This window comes from Lissotriton helveticus, chromosome 8 (assembly GCF_964261635.1).
Source record: "Lissotriton helveticus chromosome 8, aLisHel1.1, whole genome shotgun sequence".
NCBI classification, from domain to species: domain Eukaryota; kingdom Metazoa; phylum Chordata; class Amphibia; order Caudata; family Salamandridae; genus Lissotriton; species Lissotriton helveticus.
Window position 1 is genome coordinate 1,119,778,123 of NC_136069.1, and position 13,989 is coordinate 1,119,792,111.

At 40.8% G+C, this 13,989-nt stretch overlaps 1 protein-coding gene across 2 annotated transcripts in view; it reads left to right on the forward strand.

The window, feature by feature from the left end:
• The window catches only part of FHL2 (four and a half LIM domains 2), a 403,193-nt gene that overhangs the window by 185,347 nt on the left and 203,857 nt on the right, over positions 1-13,989 (forward strand). Inside the window, exon 1 of one of the 2 annotated variants that reach the window (XM_078657995.1) lies at positions 6,784-7,007. The exons of the other annotated variant lie outside the window; for it this stretch is intronic. The gene's annotated coding sequence lies outside the window, so the exon portion shown is untranslated. Of the gene's footprint in view, positions 1-6,783; positions 7,008-13,989 lie in introns of those variants that run through there. 2 annotated transcript variants of the gene reach the window in all.

A 13,989-nucleotide genomic window follows, 5' to 3' on the forward strand; every position in this document is an offset into this window, starting at 1 on the left:
TGTATCAGTTCCTTCTCACAAGATCGAGTGTTGGTTCGGAAAGTAGTGAACCTAATATAAAGAGACCACAAACGTAAAACTGCATATCTCGATTCGTAACATGCGTAGAGTAACGGTAAGCATAGTTAGAGCGACGCTATCTTAAAATGGTCGGTGGCCAGCGCTTTATTTATTAGTTTAGGTAGTTAGCTGTAACCACGGACAACAAGTCCCAGCATTCCCATCCACGGTAAACAAGTAACATGAAGCCGAACTTCTCTGTAGCCCATAATCATAAACAAGACAGAATTCATGTATGCGCAGATCTCAACCCTTCTATATATTGTGGTTGTCAAAACAATCGGGCATGCTCCCTACTCCTCAAATTTGTGTTCGATTATATAGTTATCAAATTCGTGTTCGATTATATAGTTAACACTCGAGTTTTAGGTCATGACCATCGGTTTAGGGCAGCACATTTATTCAAAATAAAGGGCCCGGTAATGTTCCCAATTTTACTTTTTTAGTCAAACGAGCTTGGATACAAAATAGCTCAACCCTCCAAGACATTCCGAGACATAGTAGGTGATTAACCTATAGTTCCCGGGTACCATCAGAGTAGTTCTATCACGTGGAAAAACGAGCTGACGCTTACCTGACAAAATTTTTTCATCCGCATCAGAGTGACGGCGTGGATGGTTCCAAAGCAGTGCCGCCATTTCCGACATCTCCTTATATTTGCGATCAACACTCGTTAATTGTATTGGGCCCTCCCCCTAGGGTAGTTTAGGTCACAATGATAGATAAGATATCTCAAAAGACATGGCGCCATATTAGAATGGTAAATTCAATATGTAACGGGGGGTTTTAAAGGTCTATTTTCAATAAGACCTTACTATCATTCCATTTAGATTCATCATTTTTATCTTATACGTCACTTTTAAATACCATCGTACAAATAGTATTATTATTATGTGATTTATGGAGCACTTAGCACAAACAGTTACTGTGAAAAGGTTTTCTGTATTCGGAGTCATACCTGCCGGTTTGTCAGTATAAAGACCCCCAAAGTGGGCGCCATGTTTGACTACTTGTTTGTTAATTCAGAGTATCCCCATTAGTTCAAAAAATAGGGGTTATATGGTCAACCGTTATAGTGGGAAAGTCGTTATAGGGTTATCAGATTCATATTGGCTTGCTATTCGCGTCCACTAGAGACATAAAATGTAAGATATGATTCTAGAATTGTTTTACTATTCTGATTTGATTCGCGGTAACCCTCAGTTTCAGCTCTTCAACTGAAGCCACCCGATTAGTAGCACATTTTGCCAATGAGCATCTATACTTTGCCCATGGTACTTAATAGGTTTATACCATTAATACATTACTTGTTAGAATATCAGAGTTATAATAATAATTTCAATTCGTCCATTTCACCGGATATATTGGGACCCTTTCGGCCCTTGCCCTAATCTTATCCCATCATCATGGCTAGCCTGCCCAGTTATCAGTTTCCAATAAGAAATCGTAGGTTAGAAAGAGCGATAGAGATAGAGAGTGGGTCAACGTGAAAAGACATAAGATAGGGTTTTTTTGGTACACACTTCCATTTCCATCCTCCTATTGATTCATAAATATAATCCCCACATATAGAGGGGCAACACATCAGCAATTCAAACCTGAACAAATATTTTTTCTAGTCTCAGATATATTATTCTTCGCAGATTTTACAACTTAATTCGATATTACTGATATTTTAGTTTTAGCCTGTATCCAAGTTAGATACATTTCATCATCAGTGTTCCTATTTTTTAGACATCGTCTCCACATAAAGAGAGCAACACATCAACAATTAAGACCTAAATAGATCCTTTTTCAAGTAACAGATATACCATTTTTAGTAACTAGATTCGGTACTGTTGATCTTAATAGTTTTAGCCTATACCAGAAAATTATGCATTTCCTCATCACTATTCCTATTAGTTCCTAAACATAGTACCCACATAGCAGAAAAAACATATCAGCGATTCAAACCTGGACAGATCTTTTTTTCTTTTCTTCTCTCAGGTATCAAATATACCATTACAGTGTTTAGCAACTTGTTTTGGAACTATCGATCTTTATAGTGCCTCTTCCAGAAAGTGATGCATTTCATCATCAATATTCAAGCCATACCTAATGCACTGCAATCTATAAATCCATTTTGCCTCCCTCTGTCACAATAACAGTTCGCCGTCCCCTCCTCTGGCTGGTTGGTGTACCTGTTTCAGAGCGTGGAACCAAAATTCAGATTTGCCACCATGTTTTGCCCAAAAATGTTTGGTGTGTGCATATTTCAGGTCTCTATTAAGGATGGCCCTCCTATGCTCCTGAATTCTTACCCTTAGATTGCGTTTGGAGCTGCCCACGTATATTAGTCTGCAGCTGCACCCTAGTACATATACTACAAAAGTAGTTGCACAATTTATAAAGGAAAGAATGTCATAGTCCTGGGACCCATTGTACTCAAATTTCTTGATTTTATCCCTGCCATATTCACAGATGTTGCAGTTTTTACATACAAAGAAACCTTTTGGTTTTGGTGGTAGCCAGTTAGAAGTTCTGTTTGTTTCAATCTTTAGATAGCTGGAGCATAGGTCATTTCGCAAACGCCTACCCCTCCGAAAAGTCACGGAGGGATTGGTCATTACATGTGGATGTAATCCTGGAACCTCCTTCAAGAGATGCCAGTTGCTTTTAAGAAATTTGAAGATAGCCCCACTATGTCTGGTATATTTTGTTATGAATCTAACATTGGTGTTATGTTTTGCTCTCCTTCGCCTGCGTGGTTTTGTCATCAAGGTGGAATCCCTATGGATTTTGCGTGTCTTATCTTCAGCCTTACGTAGGGTATCCCTTTTGTAGCCTCTAGCTTCAAACCTGTTTTTGAGTTCCTGTATATTGGCATTGAACATCTTATCTTCATTGCAATTCCGTTTGAGGCGCACCATTTCTCCAAAGGGTATGTTGTTAATCGTAGAGCTAGCATGTGCACTACTTGCATGCAAGACAGCATTACATGCCGTATCCTTGCGAAAAAGGGTGCTTTGGATCTTGCCATTTTTTATATAAAACTTCAAGTCCAAGAAATTGATACTTTCCCTGCTATACTCGACTGTCAGTTTTACATTCATACAGTTTTTATTCAGGTACTCAAAGTATTCCAAGAGCTCCCTTTCTGACCCTGACCAGAGGCAGATGATGTCGTCAATGTACCTCCCCCAAAACACGATGTGATTGGTCCAGGGGGAGGCACTGTGGTTCCATGTATGCCCTCTCTCAAATTGTCCCATGAAAAGACAGGCATACGACGGGGCAAATTTGGTCCCCATCGCCGTACCCCTCTTTTGGTGGTACCAGACATCATCAAATAAGAAATAGTTTCTTGTTAATACCAGTTCCATCATCTCAATAACGATCTGATTTTTATGCAACAGGTCTGCTCCTTCTCTGTCGAGATAAAATTCGCTAGCCTTCAATCCGATGTCATGTCGTATACAAGTATACAAGCTAGTAACGTCCAAAGTGACAAACCACAAGTCGTTGGACCACTCAAAATCCTGCAATTTATTCAAAATATCCTTGCTATCCTGGATAAATGAAGGAAGATTTTGGGACATGCTTGTTAAGTTTTAAATCAATTAACTCAGACAGTTTTTCTGTTGCTGACCCGATTCCTGAGATTATGGGGCGACCGGGGGGAAATAACCCCCCCTTGTGTACTTTTGGGAGAATATAAATACAAGGGGATTTAGGGTTGGATACCAATAAATATCGGTACTCCTGATCACTAAGTAATCCCATCTCTTTCCAGTCAAATAGTTTGGAATTTATTTCGACTGCAAGGGATCTCATCGGATTGTGGGACACCCGTTCATAGCATTCCTTGTCCCCAAGTTGTCTCTCAATCTCTCCTTTATAGTCCTTGGTATTCATGATAACGACGTTTCCGCCCTTATCCGCCTCTTTGATCACTATATTGGGATCCTCTTTTAGTCGTTTTAGGGCATCTCTTTCCCCTTTTGTAAGGTTGGATTTCGTATCTCGATAATCCCTGCTTTCCCTTTCAAGTTTATATAAACTGGCGCTAACCCGTTCAGAGAATGTATCAATATTGTGGTGGTATGTGCTCGGGAGGAACTTAGAGTTGGAGCGTAACCCACTGTCCACTGATAGGTTCTCTGAAATGTTGTGCTCGGATCGTATAAGGTCTAAATCGACATCCCTTTCCTCACTGAGGGTAGTCAAACAATGTAGATTTTTAATTTCAGCAATTGACATAGTTACAGGTTCCCCCGGATCCCCAATAACTGGGCTACAAGAGGATTTATTGCTGAAAAAATCTTTTAATTTCAATTGCCTAGTGAATCTAAATAAGTCTACATGCAGATCCGAAAAACCATCATCCTGAGTAGGACAAAATCCCAAACCCTTACATAGTAGTGTGGTCTCATCTTGATCCAAAATCCTATCCGATAGATTGATCACCCTCAATTCGGTGTTGGTCATTCTTTCTCTAGTTTCAATCCCTCCAATCAGTTCTACTGTTTCAATTGATCCGTGGGTTTGTTCCTCGCCCTCTCTGATCTTCTCACCTGTTCCTCGCCTTGTTCCCCTGTTGCCCCTTTGGTGCCTCCTGCCCCCTCTCCTTGTATTTTTTGGTGTTGCACCTTTTTGGCCTGGTTGCCACTTATTCTTAGCTTCACCATCTCTTTTTGGAAGGGGGAGGGGCCTGCATCTAAAGGGAGCCCACCTGAGGTTGTTGTGGAAGACATGCTCTCCAGTGAAGAGAGTGAGGTGCTACTCGCTGATTTTAACTCCTCACTTTCTTCCCTCATCCTTTTCTTATTAGATTCATCTATTGTTATGTTGTCGAATTTTTTTCGCAAAGGTGTAAATGCGACCGTCACTATAATCTTTGTCATCCCGCTTAATTTTTCTTAGTTTTTTATCCCTCAAATAGCATTGATGACCATCGATTATCTTTTTCAAAATTTCATAATTCTTCTTAGTTAGCTCACTATTCTCACAGGCCTCAATTTCCTTTTGTACACTCTCTATCTCTGCCATTAGTTTTGCCCCCTTCTCTTCTGCATGCTTGATAAGTATCTGCATCATAACACACGATGCCCCTTCTAGATTGGTTTCCCAGTCCTTCCACAAATCTTCACTTAAATCCTCAAACGTTGGAAAGATGAGGATACGTAAGCCTTGAGGTACTTTTTTCTGATTGATATACTGCTTCAGTGTGACGCCGTCCCACCAGCGTGAGAGCTCCTGTTTCCTGAGGCGTTCCAACTTTTGGAATTAGTGTTTGTCAAAATGTACGGAAAAATAGAGATTATAATGCTTATGATCACGAAACTTGCATTGAGGTTGTAGGTGTTCCTTTTTGTACCGGTCGCTGTATCATCTCTTGTAGTGTATGTTTTTATGCAATATGTTTTTAAATAATAAGGTTAAAGATGTCTGCCTGACATGTCGAATTAGATCCAATTATGAAATGTAAAATTCATTGAGGTCTTTTTTATTTATCTTGATTTCAGCCCGGAAGAAACTCCGTGGTATGGAGTGAAACGCGTTGGCTGATTTTGTTGCAAATCGAACTGTGACTATTTTTAAAATTAACAATACAGAATAAAGGAATTTTTACATACATTCAAAATTGACAGTTCTTTTTGGACTTCTGTTTTTGTGCGCCCCCATACAAGCCAAACAAATTACCTATGATCTGGTTAGCACAGTGACGCCAATTAGCAGCTGACGTCGAGGGTGGCTGCACATAAAATTCTTAAACTTTTGGAACTGGGTTTTAGGTGCGGCATTGGAAGGTCCGCTGCTACAATTCTTGTGCACCTTAAAGTTATTTGAGGTTCATGATTACAAGCAAGGCGCTTTACGTGCGAATCCTTGCTCCATCACCCCCTCCATTTTTACGCCCTGAAGCATCCGAAAATGTTGCATTCACATTCATTCATTCATCCATCCATCTCTCAGTATTTTACCACAGATCAAAAAACAAGACGCTCTATTTGGCTTTTAAGTGTGCCCTTTCAGAGTTTCATTACACCGCCTTCAGAGGTTTAAAGTAATTGTGCGAGTAGAGGGTCCTCTAATTCACTCACATATATTGGGGTTTGGGGCAGTGTTTTAAATGGAAATACAGAGGTGTGGGTACTCTCTAGTTAGAGTACCTATTTGACCCTGAGAAGTGCCGGTACTCTCCTATTAAATGTACTGATGCAGAGCTGAAAAGTGCAGGTACTCCCCCTTTGAAATTAAGGTATTGCAGGTACTCAGTACTGGACAGTACCAGCCCATTTAAAGCCCTGTATTGGGATAAACGACGGGATGCAGGGTACAGAACTCATTTCTCAAATCCCTAACTGGAAATCCCAGCCCAATCATGAATAAATATTTTTTGTTTCTCTCCCAACACCCACAGATACAGCCATAGCTGACGAGTGAATCAGACCCGACAGGTATAAACATTTGCTTTTATTTAATCAGGAAGGTAGATACCCGGGAAAAATGCATCTGAAATATGCCGTAACCAACCAGGGAATTCTTTCGTTTTGCGGTTTTTGCCTCCGGGGCAATGGAGGGTTATAAAAACAAACCACAAGGAAAGGGAGTTTTAGAAAAGGGGTTCGTTAAAGTGAAAAAAAAAACAATCTACACAGCCTGTGGAAGAAAGTAAGTGTGTTGGGTGCCAGCTGCAGTAAGCATAAAAGAGTGTCTCCGAGGCTTTTGTCTCCTTATATGGTAAAATGATATGAAGGGTTCATTAGGCTGTGAAGGCAGGCTCGGCGCACACGCTCCTGGCTGCAGAGCAGGGAGCAGGCGGGCTGCCTTCGCCCGGCCCCAGTGATCCCGCCAGCACGCTGGGCTGGCGCGCGCTCCACAGGCAGCCGGCTGTACTGCTGCGGATGTGAGCGGGCGCGTTACTCGCCGGCCCCGGGAGGACGTCGTGCCGCCGCCTGCCCGACGTGAGTAGAACGCTTCATTACTGGATGCGTCGCGTGCACCCATCACTGTGCGTCGGGGTGCTGGCGCGCGAGCCAGGCGGGCTGCTGACAAAGGAAGCCAGGCTTGGCTTGCAGAATATGTCATAGTGATGGGGAGAAGCATGGTTCTGTGCCCTCAGGGAGGCGCCCTCCATTCTAGGGGTGGTCACAATCCGCAGGCACAGGGAGAGGGGAAATGGAGGAACTAATCCATCTTTTATTCCGTTATTTGCATATTTTAAAAGCTCGAGGAATTCCTCGAACTGTTCCTCTGCAGGGTAAACGTATCACCTATATTTGTTGGGAGAACATCGCTGTTTCGTTGTAAACTGATGGTTCACGGTCTTTTTTAGTGATACGTAGCTCGCTTTTATTGTATGCACTGAAGCGTTTATCCATTCCAATGTTTAAAGACTAGTCAACCGAATGTTTTTGATACTAAGCATTTTAATAATTAAAATATTACACCTTTATTTCCTATGGTAACTTATTTTCAAAACCATTCTCTTTGTGTATTGTGTACAACGATGTCTAGTTATTCACACATATTATGATGATAAAGGAGAAATAAGCTCTCAGAGCCAGGAGAAAGGATATATAGCGCTATGGCACAGGTGTAAAGGGGTTGATCGGCTTTCATTTAAAAGAAAAACATAGAAGCAAATGGCGCCTTAAACTACTACTGCTAAATAGTATTAATAATATTGTCTCGATTATTTTATTATTAGTATTGTTACCACAATTGATATTAGTATTATTATTAATATTATTGTCACGATACATATTATTGTCACATTCAATATTATTGTCTCGATGATGACTATGGTTATACTTATTTGTAATATTATTAATAATATTAAAGTAATATTACTAATAATTTAGACCACACACCATAAACTGAACTGTATTGTGGTGTTTAACATTATCTATCAGCTGGTCTGAGTGTGTTGGAGAGACGGCAGGGGATTGGAACCCCTGCTGCGAGTTACTACAGGTGTATACTTAACGTGTGCACATGTCCAGCACCTCAGATCTCTGCTCAGTGGAACTTCTCACACTGCAAGCAAGCCCTAACACCTACACAGGGCACATCCTATAAAACTTGCTTTTGCCCTTATGTTCCTTTCTACCTTTTACACACTGTGTCAAGCAAACTCCTACACGTGGAGCACCTGCTCACTGACAGCACACTTATAGTAATGAAGCACAAGTAAATACAGGAATAGATTGTTATGAGGCTCGTGCCCTAACCACACATGAAGTCAGTTTTTACAGCATCAGTCTATGTTTACCTCTCATCCAATCTGAAAACTGTTACCGGCCCCAGTCAGACATTCATTACAGTTTCACTCCACGCTTTCTTAAAGAAGAATCAATAACTCCTAATTCAACAAGCGCATTCTAAGCGGGTGTAGCCTCTTCCACCTCAGATAATCACAGGCAGAGTGGTGACCAGCTTCTCGTAACACTGATGCCCTTGCTCTGACTCTCAGCTTAACAAGGCAGATGTCAAACGGGCAGCAGATGTACCAAGCTGCCAAAACACATGTGAAAACACCCTGCAGTGTTACTCGTTCCTGTCCAATGCAGGACTACTAACACGGTTTGTAGTTTACAAGAGTGTGAATGCCAGGTGTTCTTCTAAGATCCAGGAAGGTCTTTTTTAAGAGCTGTATCTAGGAGTGGTTGTATCCAGAAATGACAAAAACTGGAAATAGCCAACATCTTTTAACATTTTACACGTACATGTTCTGTTTAGAAGATGTCTTACTCTTTGCACCCTATTTATCTTTGGGCACTCTGGGCCCATTGATTTGTTGATGACTAGAAGTCAAGTTACACTGTAACAAGAAACCTTTCCAAATGAAGGTTACATGCTCCTTAAATTGATACTTGAACGTCTTGTTCTGAAATGGATCAAAGGGGGGATGGGAGCGACTTGGAATCAGAGGAGCCCGTGATGTATTTCTCATTCATACTCTTAAAGAAATGTTTGTGCAAGAAACACACCAAAAACTTCTGGTCAGAAGTACTCCAAACTTGGCAAGAAGAAAGAGCTTGGTCCCATTTTCGATTTCTTGGTGTTTTGTAGATTTGATAGTTTTGGAGAAAGCTAAAAATAAAATGGGAAAAGGTTTGTGTCTTGACTATTTAGTTTGTGAATTGGTACCCCGGATTAGATTTTGAATAAAAAATTAATCGGAGATGTTTTTTTCTGTCAGATACCTCACAGTTCACAAACTGGCTGTCCCTGTTCATGAACTTCACTGCTTAAAATGTGCAAATATTACTCCACTGTCTCAAAATATGATGACTAAAAAAATGTGGCTCACACGTCAATGGTTCCCATATGGAAAAAATTAAATGAAAGGGCAGCAGGTGCCACTGCAGTGGTGTAGCATGAGTGGGACCACAGGGGCGGTTGCCACATGCGCACATTTCTTAGGGGCATTCATAGAGGAGCAACATTTTAATAGGGGCACACACATTTTAAAGAAAAATGGAAGGATACTTGCCTTGTCCCAGCAACCCACGCTCCGCCCTACCACACACTCAGCAGCTAATCGACCTTTCCCAAACTCTTGGCTGCCATGTGCTATGTCATTGGGAGGCCAGCACTTGTCAGCTGCCTTGATCCTCCTGTACCCATTATTTGTGGGAGTGGAGGAGAGCCCTTGGAAGCTCACAGCTAGCCCAACCTATCCCCTGATATCTAAAGAACATCTGAAAACTGGCCTGGCTGAGGACTGTGCAGCCCCATTCTCCTGCGATGGAGGAGGTGGGGAGAGTTGAAGAGCAAAATTAATTTCTCCAGTCTCCCCTTGCCTCCTCGGTAAAAGTAACAAAAAATTAGGCTGCCATGGAAGTGTGTACTGCTCAGTGGGTAAAGATCAGAAGCGCCACAAGGTCCTGCCCTTCACCACAGAGAAAATAATAATTAAATGACAATCAAGCACCCTTGTAGGTGATCCTATCTCAGTGGGTGAAACTCCTAACAAGGAAAAGGACTTTAAAAAGGAGTCAGACAGGTTGCCTTTTCCACATCTGTTTGTTGACATTGGAAGTATGAATTTATTCTTTATGCAGCAATTGAAAGAGAATGTGTATGTGCAAAGTGGCACTGCAGTCAACAATAGCACTTAATGATCGCGGTTATATGTTTAGCTTGTGTGTGTAAATGAATCAACCTTCATTATCCCTCTACATAGATGACATCAGAAATTACATCAATGATGTCAACACTGGTGTTATCACATATCACATCTCACCCCATCACCACTGAAATCATCAATGAGGGCAGAGAGGTGGGCACAGAGTTTGGCCAAATGCTACCCTCTGCACCCAGTATGTTCTAAGGCATGGGTACTCGCAGACACTTTCCCTAGGGCCACAACATTTGGTCCTTGATGTGACTGAGGGACGCATCGATGCTAGCAGGGTGGCGATTCAGGGGGGGAGGGGGAGTGGTAAGGTGGGTATATGGTAGGCAAAGCATATACATTTAGTGGCTGAACTGCACAATATGAAACCAGAAAACCAGGGATTAATCCCAGCTGCACCACTTCACTAAATTATGTGATCCTAAGCAATTGTTTTATTTCACATTTCCTCCTTTTTTAGGTCAAGCCTAGGCATGCGCTGTCTGCAAGACCTATTGTTATCTCCTCTATCGGCTATTGGCATGCCCATGAATTGCCATTTGTTCATTGTTGAGCCATTTAGAAATATGGAGGTTTTATTGGTGCATTGGGTCTGATTCTCCCGCCTTTGCGTGCTTTGGTCATGCTCCAGGCAATTTCACTCATTGTTTGCTTGCGTTGGCCATCCCAAAACGTCCACAGTTCCTCCTGGTCATCCTGATATGCTTTTTCATTTTGTAGGCTATCAACATCATTTTAGGCTTTCAGACCTTTTCACGGACCAGTGCTCTGTTCAGCACCTGCAAAGTGGCAATTTCTGTCTTGTAGCTATTGAGGTATGCCAATAGCTCTAACTCAAAAAAAATGTGAGACCTATTGCATTTCTAATTCTTTTCTTTTAATATCACATATAAGAGGACCTCAAAATACACGACTTCAGGATGTGGCTTTAAAAAACCTGCTCCTGTTTTTGACTTAATAAATTAAAATGTTGTTCATGTAAAATAAGAGGCCACCCCAAGAGTGCACATAACAACTGATTTGCCTTTTAGTTCACTATAGGAATTGTTGTCAGAGTGGGAGGGGGAGAATTAATGTTTTTAAATTCATATTTCAAAACTATCACTTAAACAATACAGATCAATGCATTGATATAATCGGATATACTAAAGTGAAATGGTTCTGCATGTTAATAAAAAACACTTTATGAATTTTGAAGAGACCTTATCATATTTTTTACAGTTTGCTGCAAGATGGCTTTGAAAACGAAGGTGCTCCTAGAGTTAAGTGGTGAAGGATAGCCTAGTTACTTCCTTTCTTTAGTTTCAATCACTCTTTAAATAAAGTCTTTCCTGTATATTTAACATCTTTTTAATGTTAGTGCTGAGTCGGGTGAAGAGCAGGCCAGTGCTGCTGTTGATCAGGGGGCTGCAATGAAAGGTCAGGAGGGCCGCATGCGGCCCCCTGGGCCATTCCCATGAGGATCACTGTTCTAAGGGCAGGGCGACAGGACTGTAGACATTTTGATGGCAGAAATCTGTACCTGAACTCAGCTCTAGGCACAAGAGGATAGGACACATATTAAGGCTAAAAACCACCCCTAAATCCAAAGCCTACAGGAAATGCCCAAACAACATGTGCAACAAGCACTGGGGTTATTGGTAATGGGTCTAGAATGTGCCCAAATTGAAAATCTGTGGTCCAAGTCTTGCAGTGTCAGGGACAATACAAATGGCTGCAGCCCATGGTTAAAAGCCAAATCCTTCACTCAGAGCCCATGAGGCATGATAGATGGCAGGGAGGGCAGGGCTACAGGAAATTCTTTCACTTGTTCATATATTGGGTATATCATACAACATCCACACAACAATGTATGTGAAGGAGCGCTGCAATGAAGCATAAGGATTAGTAATGTAAAAATATTGTAAAAATATTAAAATTCCATGAAAACCCAAACCCCTGAGGTTGACAGTTACTTTGAGGTACTCAGCCATAAATACATCCTGTGGTCACATCATGATGTGACAGTGTGACATCACCAATTACATAATCAATGATCTCATCAGTGACATCACATTTGACATCATGGATGGCAGATCTGAAGCCACAGACAATTCCTCTTTCTTCCCATCCATTTGCCTGCAGTGGAAAAACAGCCATGTTTCTATAAGTATAATTTCTAAAGACAACTAACTGTATGTTGACAGTGGTACATCAGCGTTAAAACTACATTCAATATATGTTATTGACATTACTGTTGCATAGTAATGAAGTATAGAAATAATTAAAAGCAATTTAAATATATGTTAATGTTGCAATAATTTATAAATGTCAGAACTATTGCTAAAATATTTAATAATTGAGTAGTCAAGATTCGCTTAATTCGATTTGAAAAATCAGATCATAAAAGCACGCAACACATTAATTGATATAAACAAAATATTACAAATAAATAAATAAAGTCATAAGACATAAAACATGTAGCAACAAATACAATTTACACAGATAAAATCAATCGATTAAAAGAGAAAACCACCATCTTAGTTCAATGCACCACCGAAACACAATTGATAACCATTCTCGTTTAATCGAGGATCAGGCCTTGCATAATTTTTCTAGTTTTGACCACCCCTTTCAGAAACTTAGCGATATGGTCACTAACAATTTCATCATCCAAAAATTGCAACTTGATAAAAGCGGGTCGGCAAGTTCTCAAGCCTTGTGTTTTCAGAAAAGACAGAATCCATCTTTTCCTAAGTGAGGTGTAAAACCAGCAGAAGAAGATGATGTCGATTGTTGTCTGTGTTGAAATATCCTCACGGGGAAAAAGGGCATAAAGAACATGACCAATCGTTAATCTGGGGTAAAGTAACCAGGGTGTGGAAATTGCTTAAACGTAGGCGCGTCAATAAAAACATGTCATATTTACTGCAAGGACGCAATAAATATGGTTGTATCCCAGTCTGAAACCTATATAGAGTGGTGGAACCACTCAACTTTTGCGCACTGTTGCTCCTGGTCAATGGGTCAGACCTCTCATTTTGTAAATCAACATTTTGTATCCCAGTCTGAGTCAGGAGCAATTGATTGGCTCTCACTGAAGGTTTCATGATATTAGAAGACAGCCTGATCATCTCCAGGTGGTTTATGCATATTGATTTTAATTCCTTCCTCGTAATAAGGGACAGGCTGTCAGGATTAGTAAAAACTCAGGACGGCCTAAGTCACACGTAAAGTTTTTAATATAGGCAAGCCAAGGGATACTTTTTGCTTGTTGTAAGTTCAGACAATCTAAAATCATATCCCGGTTAAAACCTGTGGTAACGCCTGTCCAGACCTTATGCCACAATAAGATCGGCTGTAGTTTAATAAGATCGGACAGGTATGGCAATCCCAGTTCAGAATGACAAATATACGTAGCCGTACTATCGGGAACAGCTAATGGGTACCTCAAAAACTGATTCTCAATTCGTTGAAGGGACTCTACATTTACATATCCCCAGATGCCGGCTCCATACAGAGCAACTGAAATGCATTTGGCTCTGTAAATCGTCAATAGATCGTTAATGGGACGCTGACCCAGTCTCCTAGTGAAATTAATCAAGACGCCTATAGCTTTTACGAAGAGTAATTTTCTACAGTTTACAGCTTTTGCCCATGTACCCCGTTTATCAAAAACAATGCCCAGGTATGAAAAATTATCAACAAATTCAAATTTTCCTTTACCTATAAGAATCACTCGGCACTTAACACTAGGCCTACTACATTACATGATAAAAGTTTTGGCGATATTAACATGAAGATCTAGGGTTGACATGTAGGAA